We start from the raw sequence: 18,477 nt of genomic DNA on the forward strand, positions 1-18,477 counted from the left end.
ATTATTCATGAGGTGGCTTTGTTTCTATCTTCTCACAGCCCTGAGAGTATTACTGTAAAGAGGAAGCTTTTTGTGCTGTTCAGGGAAAGCGACTAATCAGACACCATTGAGCTCTTTGTAATGGTTGCTCATCGTTTCTCTTATTAAAAAAAAAAATCTGCTGTAGCTCGGTGCTATTTTATTTTCCTCCTCTTCAGCCATGGTTGGCTGTGTTGAAACAATGCCAGACTGAACATTGATACCAGGTGCCCGTCCTCATAGAATCCAATATCACACCTGCAGATAGAGTATAAGATTACATCATGTGTCGTCCTGGGCCCCACAAATGACTCTGTACTTCATCTCAAATAACATTATAATTTACACTTGGAGACCTCAGACTACGTAGCCTTGGCCAAATGAAAGTTTTTGCACCCAAACGCATCAAACTCAATACATTTTACTGTGCCGATGGGATTGTTTTTTTGAGAAAGTGGAACATAATTCAATCTATCGATGGCATTTCAAATCAAAAGTACCTGTCCCGGAAAGGTGGGCTCATAAACATTTGGCTGTTAATAAAGAAGATGCCACAGAGTTTTGTGCTGGGAACCAAAGAAAAATGAAAGGACCCCAGTGTACTCTGTGGATTTAGTAAGAGTTCACAGAGGAAAGGAAGAACAATGAGAGCTATTGTCTCCCCCAAAATGTCTTAGCGATGAAGGTATGAACTTAAAGTTGGAGAAGCACTGCAGGCAGAAATGGAAACCCTCCCAATTCAAACATTTTCCCAGCTCCAGCACACAACCTGCAGTAATCTTCGCTGAGCTTTTGGAAATGTTGTGTAGCTGTTTCAACACCTACTCACCCCATACATTCTAGTTTTCCCCTTTGCACTTTGGTGCCTGACGGGCTCCTCTTGGAGAGCAGCCATCGTCACCTGCTCACACGTTGATCCGCTGGCTGGAAAGCAGCTGCTCTGCCTTGTTCAGAAAACCATCGCAAATGTTTAGACGAACAGAGGAGGGGAGGAATGTCTTCATTCCCCGTCTTCCCCTAGCGACTTCTTCAAAGGCTTGGGAGAGCTTTCCACCTGGCTATTGGGTTTCTATGACTTTTGGACTCATTCCATGGTTCTGTTATTTTCTGTGGAATTGCCCCAGCATTTTGAATCTTTCAGACAGGATGATTTTATGTTTAAAACTAGTAGCCAGTAATCTGTGGTCTAGGTATGACTGTAGACGTGCCGGAGAGATCATTACCACCCCCCAACCCAAATAACTCCCTCTTAACTCTGCCCCGATTTTCTAGTATTTCCATGATACTTTGGGAACCCTTCTTAGAGTTCTTGGCGTCCTGACGTTTCCTGTGTGTTGGCACGTGTGTCCTAAGGATGCGGGGCATAGGGAGGGAGGGAGGATATTTTTGGAGTGTCTACAATTTTGTAATGAGGATCCAGGACAACTAAGAGATGGTAGGAGAAGATCTGAAAACAGTTATAAGAGAAGTAAAGAATCACCAGAGAAACTCGCTTTACGTCATGGCTCTGTGACCACAAGCTACTGGTTTTATCATACGGTGACGTGTAAGTCAGATGGATCTGGAAGTAGAGAGAAGAGGATTTTCCACTTCCAAGTGAGGAATGGGTATTACTTGCTGTACAGACACATCTTCTCATCTGGTCCTGTGGTCAATTTTTATTTGAACAATGATTTTCTGTGACATGATTTTTATGGACCCTTCACCAAGGACGAATATGTACTAGGCAGCCTCTCTGTGGTAACAAATAGTCCCTAAGCCTCCCTGGGCTCCAGTAATGTTTATTTCTTCTCAGCATCTCCTGCTGGTGACTACAGTTGGCTGTCGCTGCCGTAGCGCTCCTTGGGGCTGCTTGGCCCTGCGTCGGATGTCTGATTCTTGGTCTTAGGCTGAAGGAACAGTATCCATTGGGACAAGTCATGCTTGGAGAGAAGAAACGTGTGCAAAAGCTGGTGGGAAGCCTGCAGTACTTCTGCACACAATCACATCTGCTCCCTCGTCATCTGTCCCACAAAGCCACATGGCCAGGCCATACAGTGGCGAGGGGAGATGTGTTCTGTCTACACGGAGGCAACGCCAGCCATAGAACAGCGGCAGGAAGGCCATCTTCTAGGGAAGGGAGTGAACAGATGGGAACAATAACACAGTCAGCCCAGCATGTCTGTTCTCATGTGGCTTCTTTTGCTCAATTTCATAGAAATCCCAAGTAAACTGAGCTTTAGCGATTCAGAAGCATTGGTGCGTATACAGCCAAACGCTCCCAGAGTTCTTGGCTATCTATCTATAGCTATTCCTAGTCTGCACACGGAGCGCTAATCAGTATTTTCCAGTGTGTCATTTGTCATTCAGAGTTTGGTTTTCAACGCTGAGTGGGAGTTCAACTAAGCCCTAAGCTGGACTGAAAAAAACAAAAAAGTTCTCTCCTATATTTAAGGGTTTTTCTCTTGGGTTTAAATTTTACTTCATTATTAAATATACGATGATAAAATGTTCATATTTTCCTCCAAGTGGACTCACACAAACAGTTAAGGAATTAAATACCAATGTTACTCACAAGTCGTGACGGTAATTGACACGGAGCTTCTACCCCAGTGGCAGGTCTAGGGGTGTTCAGCCGCCCCTGGTAATCAGTACCCTAGGACCCTAAGTGGTTAGGTCATTAACGAGTTCTTGGCACTTTACCTAAAGGCGTTGGGGTGTTAATCCTGGTTCGCTGGTCAGATTCCAACTAGGGTCATGGATTTCTGACTTCTTAAATTACTCCTGTAATTTTGGTCCAGCAGGATGCTCTCTGCACTTTCTGTCCCATGTGGTTTCACTCAGCGACTCGCTGGTAGAGATCTGCCATCTTCCCCTGTAACTGAGATGAGAATAATTGAAAAGCACTTCGGAAAACTTCTGAGCTGCAACGGTGCGCTCTGTCTTGAATCCGTCGTGAGTCTGGATGAGGGCTGTCTCCTGACGGAGACCCCTAACAGAACCTCATGCACGTTAAATTCCTTCCTCCCTGTAATTTGCTTGGATGCTTTGTCCTTGGGTGAGCTCACCCCACAGAGGATCCCCAGCCAGAAGGTCCTACCTGGGTCCTCCTCTGAATGAGGGATGGACAAGTTCTCAGGAACCTCCCTGATGTCTTCTCCCCAGGCTGACCGGAGAGATTTCACACAATCTCTCTTGGAAAGGTTGGAGATTATGTCGAAGCAATTTTGGATGGTCATCAAGAACTATTAATAAACGTTTCTTTCTTAACGTTTAAGGGTGTATTTTATTATTTATACATTAAAATACACCTCACTAACATAGCCTATTTAGAAAAATGTGTATTTACGTGCACATATTTTTAACAGAGCAAACTCAAATCCTGTTTTTATTATTAATAAAATAAGTGACGTACAAGAATTTAAGCAGCTGATAGTCGAATGATGCTTCATGACGGTGTATGTATTTGACCTCCTAGGAGTCACACTAGTTTCCAACCTTTTCACCAATAAAATCCTCATTAATTAGTTTTTGCCCTATTGATTCCAGGTTAGAACGATTTTTGCCTCCTGAATGGAATGTATTAGGTAATGATTCATTCACTTCCCTATTTTTCCGTTTTTATCGAAGACACATGTAGCTGATAATCAGTGTTATTATTATTGATCACCTTGAGCTCACTATTGGACCGTGAGCTCCCCATCCCAGGGGCTCTTCGGAACAGGAGGGAAGACGCCTCGCGGATCGGCTTCTCTGGGTGGAGCAGCAGACACGGCCGCTTGACCCCTCTGTGACTGTAGTTTCAGAGCTTTGAGCTGGACACGTGGCCTCCCAGGTAGAAGCTACACTTTCCGTCGCCCTTACACCTCCGTCTGGCCGTGGGCTCTGGACTCCAGCAGACGGAGCCCGAGCAGGAGGGATGTGGGCAGATCCCAAGTCGTGGGAGCGTGGCTTCTCCTCATTTCTTTGCTCTTCCCGGGGTGGGATGCTGGTGGGGAGCCGCCCTCATGGACCAGGACACACTGAGAATGTACAGGGGAACACGATAGAGACAGTCTGGGTCCCTGGGCTCCTTGTGTAACAACCAGTGAAGAGATGCGGATACAGACGTGAGCGGAGGCAGGAGTGATGACGCTGAGATCCCAGGTCCTCCCTGTGTATTACTGCCAGCCTTGGCGCCGTCGGCCCGGGCTCCCGCCATCCTGCGTGACCCATTCTCTTCTGGGCGTCACTGTCGCTGTCACAGCGCCCAGCCTGTACCTCACGCATGAGTGGGCTCAGATACTCGTGAGGGTAATCACGAGGCACTTGCAACCCATGTATGTTTCTGCATGAAAAGTGGTCAACTGCCTTTAGTGGCGGAAGGAAAAAGCCTCTCTGTATGGAGTGTAAGACTCATAATTTCAGCCCTTTTCTCCCACCATTTGTCTTCCCTCCAGAAGGTGGGTAACACGACTCTGGTCTCTCCTGGGGTTTTGGTCCAAGCATCTATATGTGCATCCTCCGCGTCATTTCCTCCTTGTAACATTTGACAGACTTTGCTGAACTTCCCGAATGATGGAAAGAATAATTTCTACAGTGAATAGTGTACAGCTTCTCCTGCCCTCAGGCATCCACCCCTCTCCCTGGTCCCCCGCAGGCAGAGCTCCAAGCCTGTTTATAGGTTTGTTTATAGAGTCCAACGCATCCCTTCCCGCCCCAAGGAGCACCTCAGGTCACATCGAGGCTGGGGGGACCCAGGGGGGTTTTGAGATTGTCCTCCTGTCTAAAGCTGCCCCTGAAGAGTCTATCTGTGCTCTCAATGTCTTCTTTTTCCAGGAGGATGGGCACTTAAGGGGCTGACCCCCCCCCCCACCACCGTTAAGGGAAGTGACGCTGTTTTCCCAGGTCCAGAGGACAGAGCCGCACCAGGGCACAGTAATGAGAACAGGGCCATCTCCTCACTGCTCGCGGGTTTAATTTTTCCCATTTCACAGATGAGTAAATGAGGAACAAGTATGTTTAAACAACTTACCCAAAATCTCATTGCCTTTCAGGTTTCAGCACCAGAATTTGAACCCATGAAGGGTTTCCTGATGCCGACCCAGACTTGCAGCAAACGTGGCTGTCCGAACCTTCTGGGAGCTTGTTAAAATTGAGGTGAGTTCCCGATCCCACGTCGGGGCTATCTTTCCAGTAGTTTTGGGATGAGTCTTAAGGCTTTGACTTTTATTTGTAATCAACTACCCAGGCAATTCCAGTGCACAGCGAATTGGGGAACTACTATTTGGTGCCACACAGGCCACACTGGTCTCGAAATGTTTACAGTCTTTTCCCCTTTGCCCACTTCCTCTCTCGCCCCCAGACAAATGAATGATTCAGAGTGAGAGCAGTGTGTCTTAAAGTGAAACTCAACACCTGTTGAGGCAATGTTTTGAAGATTAGTTACATGAATGCATTATCCCTTTAGCTATAACCGCCATCCAGTTTGAAGGGTGTCTTCCCATCCACTCGTTACTACTTACTGAGTGATGCTTTGTGACCCCATCCCCAGATCGCCTGAGCTGTCCATGAGGGAGACCAAATGACCTGTGTGAGACAGTTCAAGGGTAACAAAAAATGATAAATTCCAGGTTATAGCAACTGACACTTGGTGGACTTGAACCAGAGGGAAGCGAGTTACAGGAAACGGGAGAAGTAGGGAAGGTTTCCTAATAGAGGTTATGCTTGAATTAAGTCTGGAAGCCGTCAGGTTCGGAAAGGCAGGTGTAGGATGGAAAAATCTATGTAGTGGGAAGAGATGCAAAGGCACTCGCGTCCTAAAGCAACCGAGGGCCATGAAGTAATTGGTACTTATTTCCTGAGTCGCTGAGGATGTAAACTGGAATATCAACAATCTGAAAGTGTGTGTGTGTGTGAGAGAGAGAGACAGAGAGAGAGAGAGAGAGAGAGAGAGAGAGAGAGAGGCTGGAGCAGGGTGAGGCCAGGGTGGGTGGGGAGCATTGCTGGAGGATGCTGGCTGCAGGGTGGGGGTGGGGGGGTCGGCTGCTGGTACACATATCTGGGGAGGGGGGGGATGGGCAGGTAGCGGGAAGGGCAGGTAGCGGGAAGGTCTCTGCTGGGGCATGGAGGCCACAGACCCAGGAGGGCTGTTGCAGTGAATCGACGACTTCCTAAACTCTCCTAAGCTCGGGAGCCTGGGGACACGTCCCTCCCTGCCCCTCGGAGTCAGGCTGCTTTGGGAAGTGAAACATTTATTTTATTCTCCCTTGAAAACAAACTTGACATCATTGATCTGCTGCTAAAAAATGTTTGTGCTGAATTCCTGCTTCTAAGCCAGGGCCTATGACTCAGATGGTGTGCATTTCAAAATTCTCTCAACATAATTTCACATAAAAAAGAAACATCTTACATTGGGCCAACTCTGTTAAAAACCAACTGCCTTGTATCACTAATACATAGCTGGATTGATTCATGGTGTACATCTTCAAAGACCTGGATACTCATCTTTGTTTGCAAATTCCTTATTAACGTGGAGATAAATGTTATCATAAATTGAACTTTCATGCGATGGGCTAAATGTTTGGGTCTTTAGAGTTCGTTTCCAGAATGTTCGACGGCATGACTGTAAGGGCTGCGTGGCACTCTCCCAACTGGACACAGTTGGAGATTTTTTTTTTGTCTCCTTTTTCTTTAAGTGAGATGATAAACACTTAATAAGAAGATGGAACTTATGGAAATTAGCCAGAAGAGAATAGCATTCTACCGATGGAATTCCACTTCAGATGCTGGGCTGGAGAGAAATCCTCCTCTCAAGCTCCTTCGCCTTTAGATGATGGCTTTCAAAACTGTGAAAACAGAGAAAGCCAAGTGTGTGGTCTTGGGCGATTTCGTAATAGTCTGTGGAGGAGACAGAGGGGGTGCTTTGCTGGAAAAAATGATTAGCTTTTTCTTTACGATGACAGAAAACAGTTGCAATTCAAAGATGCCAAAAGTTCTGCAGCCCTCCCTTTTGGCAAATTGTTAGGTAATCACTGCTCCCAGGTGGTGCTTTCAATAAAGGCCTTGGAAAGTCACGCCCCAGAGATGTCCTCAGGGCAGAGGCATTGTCAAGGGGAGAAACTCGGAGAATCAGTCAGAGCAGGGTTGGAGGAAAAGATGCTGGATTTTCCTTCAGGGCAATCTGCTCCTGAGTTCCTGGAGCCTTCAGGTGCCTCTGACTGACTAATGAGCGTGAAGTCTGCTCCTGGGTTTCTCAGGCCGAACTGGAGGAGCCCTTCTCAGGTTCCAGTGTTATTATTGTTGTTGTTTGACTTAAGTTATCCCAGGAAGCATCAGGCCCACGCTGAGGTATCACTCCTCTGGGGTACGCAATCTCTTATAACAAAATAGGTTTTAATTAACTAGTTACCTTGCTCGTAATACACCACACCACGGTTTTGACCTTTTCAAACAAGCTTTCCCGAGACTGGTTTTTCTTTTGTCACTTTGGCAGCGATCTGATCGGCCTGGCCTGGGACCCACACCCCGAGGAGCCCAGGCTCTTTCCCGGCACCAGGCCCTCCGTGTGTAACGGGGACTAGGGGTGAGGCGGACAGTCGCCTGTGTCTGTTGAGTCAGTTCAGAGCTCCTCCGTGAGCACAGCGCCAGGCCTGGGAGCCCCACGCTGGAGAAGACCATTCTCATCCCTGACACCCTCGGCGCAGTGGCGCTCAGACGCTGGAAGGCGACAGTATCACTTTGTGGGGCCGACGGGGACTAGACTCGTGCACGGGTGCTCTGGGGGGCTGCGCATTTTGATTCCACGAGGCCATCCCAGGTCAGCTGGCCTGTGATGTGCGGCCCGAGGGAGCTGAGTGGGATGCAGGTGTCCTGACGGCCCTGCTCTGCATCCCCGCGACATGGGCCCCGCCTGCTTGCTCCGCTCAGCCTGTAACAGACCTTGCCTGCTGCAGAACTCATGACCGTTCAGTCCTGTCGGCCCCTAGAAGTAGCAGACTTTCCAAACTGGGCACACTCAGTCCAAACCCTTCTGAGACTCCCCAGGGTCGAGAGAGCTCCTGAGGGTGAATTGTGCTGAAACTGGCGTTTGGACGCCTGTTACTTGAGCTGCGCGTCTTCTGCGCTTTCTCGATTCTGGTCTGTTGGGCAGGTTCCTCAACAGCCCTAGTAAAATGCGTAGCAAGTTGATCCACCTGCCCTGAGCCTCTCCAGGACCCTCCTGCTGAGAGGTCCCTTAACTGTCACCCAGGGTGACTGGGAACCTCATGTCTGAGGACCATCGAGGTGCTGGAGACGCGTCGGAAGAAGTGACTGTGGTGGGAATAGTACCTAGGCCATGGGATGGAGCGGGGTTGTTACCTGCCTCTTTACGGGGACAGGTGAGTGAGGGATGGAGGTGAGCATCTTGGTGGTGGAGGCGGGGATGGCACAGGTGTGCAGCAGCAGACTTCCGCTGAGGGCAGGAAGGTGCCGCAGGGCAGGATGCCCTGGAAGAAAGGCCTCCTGCCGGTGGGAAGTGCTTCTGTTCACTGGGTTCCTCTGCTTCAAGACAGAGAGCCGCCTTCTTCCTCAGCATGGCCTCCCTGATCCCAGTGAAACCGACCAGGACCCCGTGGGGCTCCTGGGCACGGAAGTCTTTCTGTGTCCCCCGTTCCTTGTTTGTAGGGAATGGACTCCAGCCTCCATGATCTTCCCTGAGTTCTAAAGGGCAGGTTCAAACCGTTGCTGATCAGGGAAGGGAGGGAATGCAGAGATCAGGGAGAAGCGGTCCAGAAATAGCGCAGCCTTGGGGCCGGGTCCTGGTTCCACCTCACGGGTTACACACAACAATATCTTTGAGCTCTTTCCAGAACTAAACCCCCCGCAAAATGGAAGATGTTAGCAATCTTCATTCCAGAGAAGGTTACAGTTTGATAACCTTGAGAAGCTCATCAAGAGAACGTTTGAGGCCCTGCACACACCCTGACCCTTAGGAGCAATCTCCCCCTTGAACCATTGCTATAAAACTCCTCACCAGATCCCCCCGGGTTGGGACACAGAGTTTTTCAGGGCACGAGCCTGCTGTGTCCCCCTTCGCCTGGCAAAGCAATAAAGCTGTTCTTTTCTGCTTCATCCAAAACTCTGCCTCTGGGATTTGATTCGGCGCCGGTGCGCAGAGGCCGGGTTTTCGGCATCTCCAGCAAGGCTGTGATGGTTTTTGGTCTCTGACGCTTTGAGTTTTCTTGCCAGCTCTGCCTGTCTCTGGCCGGTGTTAGAGTGATGGACATGTTCCTTAAAACACGTGCCCAGGTTGTCAGGCTCCTCGATGCAGGACTTGTAAGACGTGACCCGTGAGTGCTGGCTGGGTTGAGCCCTCGCCCGTCCCTGGGTACTCAGGATCCAGGCCAGACAGGGATTCAAGGACGGGGACAAATCACACCAGCTCCCTCATCCACAAGCTTTTCATCGAATAAGAATGCATTGAAGATAAACATCAAAGGGAACTTTAAAAGTGAAAAGTAGTAACAAAAGGCTAAGCGTGCGCTGAAGTGCGTATTTGGAATCAGAAGGGGCGCCATTCGGCGTGCTCTGTGGGAGAGGCTCGGTTTATAGCTTGACTGCTGTGCTCGAGCACACACACGGGAACTTTCTTGTTTTTAAATCACCAGTTTTAAAATAACTCTCTTAAAGATGAGTTTCACCCTGGTGGCCTCACTGCATCTCTGTCCACACCCCAGGGCTCTGAAGACCACTCCTGTGAAGCCGCAGACCCCCAAACACACGACACAGCAAGGGGCACTCCTGAGGTTGGGGAGGAGACCAGCGGGGCTGGGACAGTTGTGGGGAATAAAGCCCAGGGCCCGAGGCTTCGGAAGTTCATAGACTGTGCTGCTTTCCTATTATCCTGGCTGTGGTTTGATATCTTGCAGCTTAATAACATCATTTTAAACGTCTCATTGTGGAGAATTTCCAAGCATTACCCAGCTAGAGAGAGTAGCCTATGGACCCCTGTGGACCCATCACCCAGCTTTTTTGGTCAAGAATGAACTAGTGGCCGATCTCGTTCTACATACTCCCCAGATAGATACTTCTAACACTGATGTTTTCAAAAGCTGACGCTGTTCAGCAATGATTTGGTAGAGTGAACCCGTCGCAGGGAGAGTCCACAAAGCAGTCTCTGCCTGTACGCAAGGTTGTTGCAGATGGGGAGAGAGAAGCGTGTATCAGAGAAACACAGAACAAATATGGGTAAATCAGGATCTTGATTAACCGTCTGTAAGAAGAGCTTCCAAACAATGTCAATGGGTTGAGTAAGAACCAGAAAAAGAAGACGGAGGAATACAGCTGGCTCTGGAAAAATAAAACGTTAGCTGAAAAAGAAAGGAGAAAACGTACAGGTTAGCACAGACTAAAAAAGGGCAGAGTGACAAAGCCGTAAGTGGTCACAAATGCACGTGTTTGTGTGTAAACCACAACAGCTGGCTGGACGATGGCGGGTCAAAACAAATTCTCTGGGGAAAATGAATGTAAGTCTCTTGGGCCAACATCTGTAAACACTGAACGTTTTTGTTTCTTGGAGGCAGGTGACCACCTCCTGCCATCAGCTCCAGGGCGAGATGTTTCCCTAAACCTGTGGGTCTCCTTTCGTGCAAGAGCCCATCAGGGATTCAGTTTGAATATTCTATTTCTGATTCCTTTGTTGTGGCATTATTTTTCAAGTTAGTTTGAGTAATGTTAATCTTTTCAGAAAATCACATATATATGATGCATATATATAATCTCTCGGGCACTCTTACTCAATAATCAGGATGTGTCTCTTTTTTCCCAAGAGAGCGCGTCCGTAATTAAATGGACGCTAACACCTCGCTGATGCCTGTCTGTTCCGTGCGGGATGCTGGTGGGGACGAGGCTGTCTGTCATCTGCGGGGTGGAGCGGGGATGGGCGGTGTCTGGACAGGCAGCGTGGGCTGGGTCCTCGGCCCGCGGAGGAGGGGGCGGCCACCTGACTGCCATCGGGGGGTGCTCAGGGCGTCGAAGGCTTGAGCACTGAGGGGCTGTCAGGGACGCGGTGGACGGTAGGAGCCACCTCCGGGGGGCTCTCCTGAGCCCGGAGTCCAGCTGTCGCTCGCTGGTCACGTGGGTCCTGGGCATGTCGACTTCCCTCTGCTTTAGTCTCCTTGTCGGGGGCGCTCACAGCGGCACTGACCTCCCCGGGTGCTTGTAAGTTAAAGCATCCTTGCTCTGCTTCGGCTCGGAGGGACCCATGGCAGTGCTGGCCAGGAGGAGGACTCGGGCCAGAGCGACCTTGACAGGGGTACCAGGCGCCAGGGGCCGTGGAGGCCAGGACACTGCTCACGGGTGATGGCTGAGCTGCGTCCAGAAGGGAGCGTGGGAAAGACAACTCGGGGCGGGAGGATGTGGGTTAGAGTGAACCTGGCAGGAAGTGGGGTTACTGGGTACGCAGAGGGTGAATGTGGTCCAGCAACCCAGGGGCCGGCGGGGAGCACAGGGGCCTTGGTTTGCTGCCTCTGAGCCGGGGACCTCGCGTCTGTCCTGCCAGAGGCCACTTGGGCCGGGGCAGGTGCCAAACCCACACCGTGCAAGGGGTCAGGAGCCGGGCGCACTTGACCCTGGCTTTCTGCATTCCAAGCCCCACCTTCTTCCTCAGCCCCCGCCCTGCCTTGTTTAGGACAGGGAACAATAGTCATAAGGACACCCACCCTGCCGGCCCCGGGCTGTTCACCACGTTTGCTGAGCAAATTGAAAGTTTGCACGTCAGCGGGAAGCCGGTGTCCTGTTTGCAAACCCTCCCCTTGCGGTTTCCCGAGTTGTGGCCAAGGCTGAGAGGCGTGGAGGAAAGGACCCATCGGACGTGCAGACCTGCCCGTGCTTTGATCGCAGCGGGAGACGGCTTTGGTTCCCGCCTCTCGCAGCCTTTGTGAAGGGCAGGGGCGTCTTTGACAGCAGGCCGGAGTTTGCGGCTCCGCTTCCGCCAAGCCCACTTTGCGCTTCTGTGCTCTGAAGATGACGGAGTTCGCGACAGCCCCAGTTAGGACCGATTGGGAGCGTGGGCGGCTGACCCCTGGCCAGAGAGAAGTGACACTTGGTCGTGTCTTTTTCTCTTTATTTCCAGCAAATAGTTTGAGTTGCATTTTATCCACAAAAAGGCTTCGTTTGCCTATTTTTTGTCCGTTTATATCCTTTTTTATTTTTCCTTTTTCCTTCATAATGAATTTTTGAATTGATCTAAACCTGAGAACTGATTCCGCGTGAAGCTGGAAGTGTGACCCTTGACCTTGACCCTTGACCCTGGGACAAGAAGCTGGAGAGTGAGGAGAGAGGGCTTCTGCTCCCGGGTTTGCTCTGACGCAGCCAAAGTCTGCGTGAATGACTCAGCTTCTCTCTGCTGTAGTTTTCCCACGTGGAAAACAACTTTAGTAATTCCTGGGCCCGCTGCGTGTGACAAAATTCCATCCCCTTGGAAGAAATGAACTATCAGATTATGGTATATGATTAGGTAATCCGTAGCTTCTGATTTCTATTCATGTGCTAAGCTTAGCCATTTTGCGGGGGAGGTTTCTGAAAGAAATAATTTGATTTTCACAATCGCTTGGGCTCCTGAGCCGTGATGAACACAATAGCTACGTGCCCGAGAAAACAAATTCTTCCCTTGCGCTGGTTCCATTGTTCTAGGCGACTAAATCTGTAGATGATTGCTCAGCCCCACTCTTTTTTCTGGTCCTGTCCCATCAGATACGCATTCCAAGAAATTACCTTAAGATCTGTTTCACCAGGAACGCTACATTCTCAGCTGTGCTCCAATCAACTGGATAAAAGTGGCGAACCCATCCTGGTTGACTATCGCCTTTCAAAGTATGTGCGTGGAGGAGCGAGCCTGAGCCCTCATCCCTGCCTGGCTATTGTTAGAAATAAGTACGGGTGTATTAGGACATGCTTTGTGTGCCAGACATTTCCGAAGCTTTTTGCAACCGCACACAGAAACAGGGATTACTTCACCCGCCGTTGAAATGTGGCCACTGCTTCGATGAGATGGGCAGCTGTTTAAAAATGCACAGCAGCTTTAATAGAAAACCCGATGCGCAGCAGCATTCCAAAACGGGGGGCCTGCAAGTGAGGGGCACCTTGCCTCCAGCTGAAATCCCAGGGGAAGCTTCCTGGGCTGGGCCCGCTGATGCTGGGCTGTGAGGGGTTTTAGCTTTGTGTCTCCCTAGGAAAGCCAGCCTCTTCTGTTCAGGGCTGCCTCCTGGTCACCTGCTAAATCACCCGATCCCAGACCACCAACTGATGGGCAGCCCCCAGCAGCGTGGCAGGTTCTCCACACTGGCTGACGGAGGTTGGCAGCAGGAAGAGGTGGCCTTGCGTGAGGAGTGGTGACCTGACCCTGCAGCGACACTGACAGCTGGGCACGGCCCAGGGTGATGGAACAGAGAACACTGTCCAGTGCTTCCTGGTCACTGTAAAATATGTTCTCCGACCTCAGAGACACTGACATGAATTCATCAGCTTGGAGTCTACACTGTTCCTATATTTATCTGCTCACATGGGCCAGAGTGTCTTGGAGACAGAGACAGAAAAGTGTCTCTTTTTCGGACCACAGTTTCATTAGCAAAAATCGCTTCTCTTTTAGGCAAAAGAAGGACTCAATTTACGAGTAGATTCCTCTTCTCTGGATAGATTTTAGTTTCGGGAAAAGCAAAGCTGACGACCACTGTACTCCCTCAGGCCTTCTTCTTCCCAGGGCAGTTGAGGATTTTCATGGTGAAAAGAGAAGGGGAGCCAGCACAGCATATGACACGCTAAAGCCCACGGCAGGCGGGCAAGCAGCGCCCACAGGAAGAGTATAGCTGTAAACACACGCATCAGAAAAGAGGAAAGCTCCCACGTTAATAAGCCACGTCTGCACCTCAAGGAGCTACAGAAAGAAGAGAAACTCAAGCCCAGAGCCGGCAGAAGGAAGGAGGGAGGATTAAAGCGAAGATAAATAAAGTAGAAGCTAGAAAAACAACAGGGAAGGTGGTCAAAAACAAAAGTTGGTTCTTTGGAAAGACCAACAAAGTGGACAGACCTTTAGCTGGATTGACTGAAAGAGGGGGCTGCTCGGCAGTGTCTGGGGGGTTTGTTCTTCCGTTTAGGGGGTTGGTGGTGCCCGGCTGGTCTCTGCCCCGTCTGGGCTGTGAGCCTTTGCAGGGCTGTCCTAGATGATGGGGGGGGGGGGTGTGGAGGGTCGGAGGCCATCCCTGGGAGGCTTGTGATACAGGTTAGATAAAACAGGGTGTTTTGCACACCCCGATATTTCTTCTGGGAAAGGGAACCAGAGTCCCTGAGGGAAACCCTACAGTGGGAAAGGGCAGCCTGGGGCTGGACTGAGGGAGGAGGTGCGGGTGGGCTTAGGCAGGTCAGAGGAGCAGGTGGTGGTGGGATGCTTGTCCAGCTGAGCTCAGGCTCACAGCATTTGCTGGTAGATGCAAGGCCCCTTCTGCCCCAAGTCACTCCCTGAGCCCGGCATTCTGTTTTCTCCAAGCGCAGGGTCAGGGCCGCTGTTCCCATTCACCGTGTTCTGGTGACAGCTCTGATTCTCCGTGGAAGATTCCACTTTCCCAACTGGGTCCAAATCAGATATCGACTTTACTAATTTTAAGTCATTTTGCCCATAGACAGCGGTGCTCTTAGGAGGACACGCGGGAACGCCTGGGGGGTCACCACGGGAGGCTGCCTGAACCTGGGCTCCAGAAGCACGGCCCCTGAACGGACCCTCAGCGGCACGCTGGGCCTCGGCGGGCCCGTCCGTCGGCGCGGGTCGTGTCAAAATGACCCTCTTTCTGTCGCCCGCAGCATCTCATCGTCCTCCGGGTCCTGACGCTTTGTACCGTTCAAACCAGTGTCGAAAACCCCAGCTGGTCCTTGCCTTCGAGCAGACGGGCACCCAGAGGCCTTGTGCTCGCCCCGGCCCCGCGTTCGGAAGGGAACGTGGGGCCCCTGAGCGGGGGACGTGGGAGGAGCTGAGCCCACGGCGGGGGCGGCGGAGGCCGTGGGGCTGCTCTGGGCTGGCTTCCCTCCGTCCATCACAGGGCCAGGGAGCCAAGGCGCATGGAGATTCGGGACGTCTGTCCGCAGTGACCATGCTGGCGCCTACGGGGTCCGCTGGGGATCAGAGGCCCAGGTCAGCAGCACGGCCCTTGCTCTGCCCCTGGCCTTCCACCGCAGGGACCAGGTCAGTCCTCCCTGAAGGTTGCTGGTGCTGCCTGGGTCCTTGGTGTTCACACCCCCTTGGCTGGGGTGGCCTGTGTGCCGGAGGGGGGAGCCTCTGACGCCCCCCTGCCCCTCACCTGTGTGCGAGCTCACCTGCAGCTCCATTGCTGTATGTGTTCCCTCTCCCTGGAGAGAGAAGCTTCCCCGCGTGTGTGAAGGCATCTGGATTTGATTCTGAAGATGACGGTTGTTAGTGCGGTGAAGGTTGGGACTGGAATTTGGGGGATCAACCCGGGCGTGTGACAGGCGACCCCAGGAGGGATGCTGGGGTCTGAGTCAAGCACTGGGGGCTGCCTCTTCTCCCCTGCAGGGTGACGGGAGTTGATCCCATCAGGACGTCCCTCTGTGACGGATGCAGTGGTTGGCGTGGTGTCTGCCTGCCCTGGGAGTGGGTGGGAGAGAGGGCTGGGCCTGGTCCTGCCTCAGGGAGCCCACGGGGGCTGTGAGACACTCCTGCGTTGCAATTACGGATTTCATGCGCGCTTAATGAGATAGTAGACCCCTGAGGTAAAAGCAGGGTGATTACTCAAAATAGAGGCAAGACATTCTCCTATATCCTGTAGATATTAGCATTTAGTGACCCAGACAAGCATCTCTTAACACCCTCTTTCTCTGAGCCGTTTATAATATACTGAACTTAGTCTAGTTGGGAAAAAGCCACCATAGCACTAGCTTCTATTCAACCAACCCACCGTGACCGTCTCTTCCAGAAAGTATTATTTCCACACTCAGCGCAAAAACAGTAAGCACTTATTTAGTATTTTTAATATTCAGAATACTTACACTTACTAATTACTAATGAACCCAAACCTCGAAACCCCCAAACAAAACACACAGCAAAACCCAGCAAAATGTTAGGTATTTTATTCTCCAGGAATCATTCACTTTACAAAAAGGTAAATGGGCTTGTTTCCTAGGTGGGGACGCTGGCTGCCTTGTCTGTGTGAGTTCCAGGCCGTCCCTCCCCTCACCCTGCTGTCGGCACTGACTACCCACTCTGACCTGTGGGCCTGTGTCATCTCTCCCCGTGGATTGGCTGGGAAGTAGCTGGCGGGGCCGGCGGGGGTGAGGGCATATCTGTGGCCACGAGGAAACCCTTCCTGACTGGGCTAGTTGGACCCTCTGTCCCTGCACCCGGCCCGGCTTCTCCCACGAGCCCCCGAGGCGGGGACGGAGGGAGCTGGGTGATGGGTAGACTGAGTCAACAAAAAATGAACCTTTCTCTTCTGCCTGTGTGTCCTCCTCCCGGAAAGGTGATGGGCCGGGGTGAGGGAGAGTGCTGTGTTCATAACGATAGGCCCGACTGTGATGGTGACAGTAAGTTTTCGGTTCTGACACCAAGAGCCAAGGGCTCCGATTCATCCGGTGAATTTTGTCAAAGCTCTGCTCTTTGGTTCCCTGCTGACACAGGACACCGCCCCCCCTGGACAAGCACACGGGAGCCCCGGAGCCCAGCCTCCAGGACACCTCCGGACACTGCACCCCTTCACATTCTGCGGGACGCACCTGACCCTCGCGCCCTCCAAGCGCTGGGCCCCTTCACTCCCCCGGCCCCGGGCTCTTCCCTTTTCGCCTCTGTTTTTGGAATCATGCGACCCCCTCGCCGGCTTGAGGGTCAGCACAGTGAACCCCTGCGGGGTGCTCAGCTCAAGACCTGGCCCAGAGGACGCACCGGGTAGGGCCCTGCCCTCCGGCGGCCCGAGGGACGGCCAGGCACAGGGACTCACGTGGAGGAGCGAGTCGTCCAACTGAAAAATCCATTCTTCCTCGTCTACGCTGAGAATAGTTCCTGCTGCCCCAAGTCAGTCATGTCCGCAGAGCACTGACAAAACTGAAATCACATAAAGGCAGATGAAAGTATTTTGTGGATTGCTTGGATTTCTCCTTTTTTTCAGTAATTTTTATGTTTTCACATTTTTCTGGGCCTTAGAAATACCTTTCCCCTTCGCATCTTTCCCCGCTACGACTGGCTGGGGTCTCATCTTCACTCGTTTCAACTCCCCACGGCTCTGTCAGGTTCTGACCATGTGAGAGACGGACTCCACACGAGATCATAAGTAAACGGGAGTTCTCACAATTCTGTCCTTTTGGAGCTAAGACTCCAGAGCTCAAATGAAAGGAAACAGAATTTTCAACACACTCTCTCCATGTGTTTCCATAGGGTTAGATTCCTTACAGAAACGATAAGCTATTTTGATGGGTGTCAGTGTCTTATAGAGACAGCTGCTGTTTTCTTTGTTTTGTGGGCAGGTGGGAAGGTCCTGGGAGGGAAGAAAGCTGTGAACTCAAGGGTAGGAGATGCAGGTGATGTCACTTCTCTTAAATTTGAGGAAGGACTGAGCGAACCAGGTTTGACAAAGACACACACGTTTACGAAAAGGAAAATGACAGAGAAGCCAGGAGATGAGTTCTAGAAAATAAGGGAAGAGGTCCCCAGCACCAGTATCTCTCTTCTTTTCTCTTTCTTCTCTTGGTTAAGCGGAGGGTGGGGTAGTGGAGACGCGGCCCGCGGCCCCTGGGCCCCCAGGCCTCCCTGTCTCATGGAGCGCCGCCAGCCGCTCCAGCAGACCTTCACTCTGCACCCGCGCTTTCTCCTCTGTTTCCTCCCAGACCATCAAACGAGGGACAGCCACGGCTTTAGAAGAAAGCTACCAGTGCGGATTTGCTTGTTTTAGGCCCGGAGTCATCTGATTTTCACGAGACAGTAACGCAGCGAAGGTAAGAGTGAAAGATTTAATTCAACAGCTCCGGCTGTGCTTTTCTTGCAGGTGGGAGAGGATACTTTGAAGAGCTTTGAAAGGTAACTTATTTTCCTCAAACAAATGAATTGGTATTTCGGGCGAACGCTTTGGGGTGCTGGAGATGATCTAAGCTGATACTTCTTTATCTGAATATTGTTCCCAGGGTTGTCCACGTGACGCATGAGCCGTCAGCACCAAAATAGATAAAGAAAAGTACCTGTTTTCACTTACGTCCATTGTTTGTGATATTTTGCACCTACTTCATGAAACTGATCTGTCAGTGAAAAACAGGTTTGGTTCGAAGCACGTATCAGAAAGGGTCACGACGACCCATCACTTCTGGCTCTACACCGTGGAGAGCTATGACGTCTCCGTCTGCGTCAAACGTTTCCCCTGGGGTTTTTGTATCCGGTGTTCACTTGCTTGGAAAGTGTTAGCGTCACAGGCGGGGACTGTGGATCAGACCTGGTGTTCTTGGTGTTAACTGGGTGGGTTGGCGTGCTGCTCA

The 18,477-nt window shown here is 51.2% G+C and overlaps 1 long non-coding RNA gene across 1 annotated transcript in view; it reads left to right on the plus strand.

Moving 5' to 3' along the window:
• Positions 1 to 17,946, plus strand: part of LOC132508876 (uncharacterized) — a 264,186-nt gene extending 246,240 nt beyond the window's left edge. Inside the window, exons 2-3 of the long non-coding RNA XR_009536805.1 lie at positions 5,034 to 5,136; positions 17,839 to 17,946. This is a non-coding gene — a long non-coding RNA (uncharacterized LOC132508876). The remainder of the gene's footprint in view (positions 1 to 5,033; positions 5,137 to 17,838) is intronic.
• Positions 17,947 to 18,477: the final 531 nt, after the last annotated feature.

Source organism: Lagenorhynchus albirostris, chromosome 18 (genome assembly GCF_949774975.1).
Source record: "Lagenorhynchus albirostris chromosome 18, mLagAlb1.1, whole genome shotgun sequence".
Classification (NCBI taxonomy): domain Eukaryota; kingdom Metazoa; phylum Chordata; class Mammalia; order Artiodactyla; family Delphinidae; genus Lagenorhynchus; species Lagenorhynchus albirostris.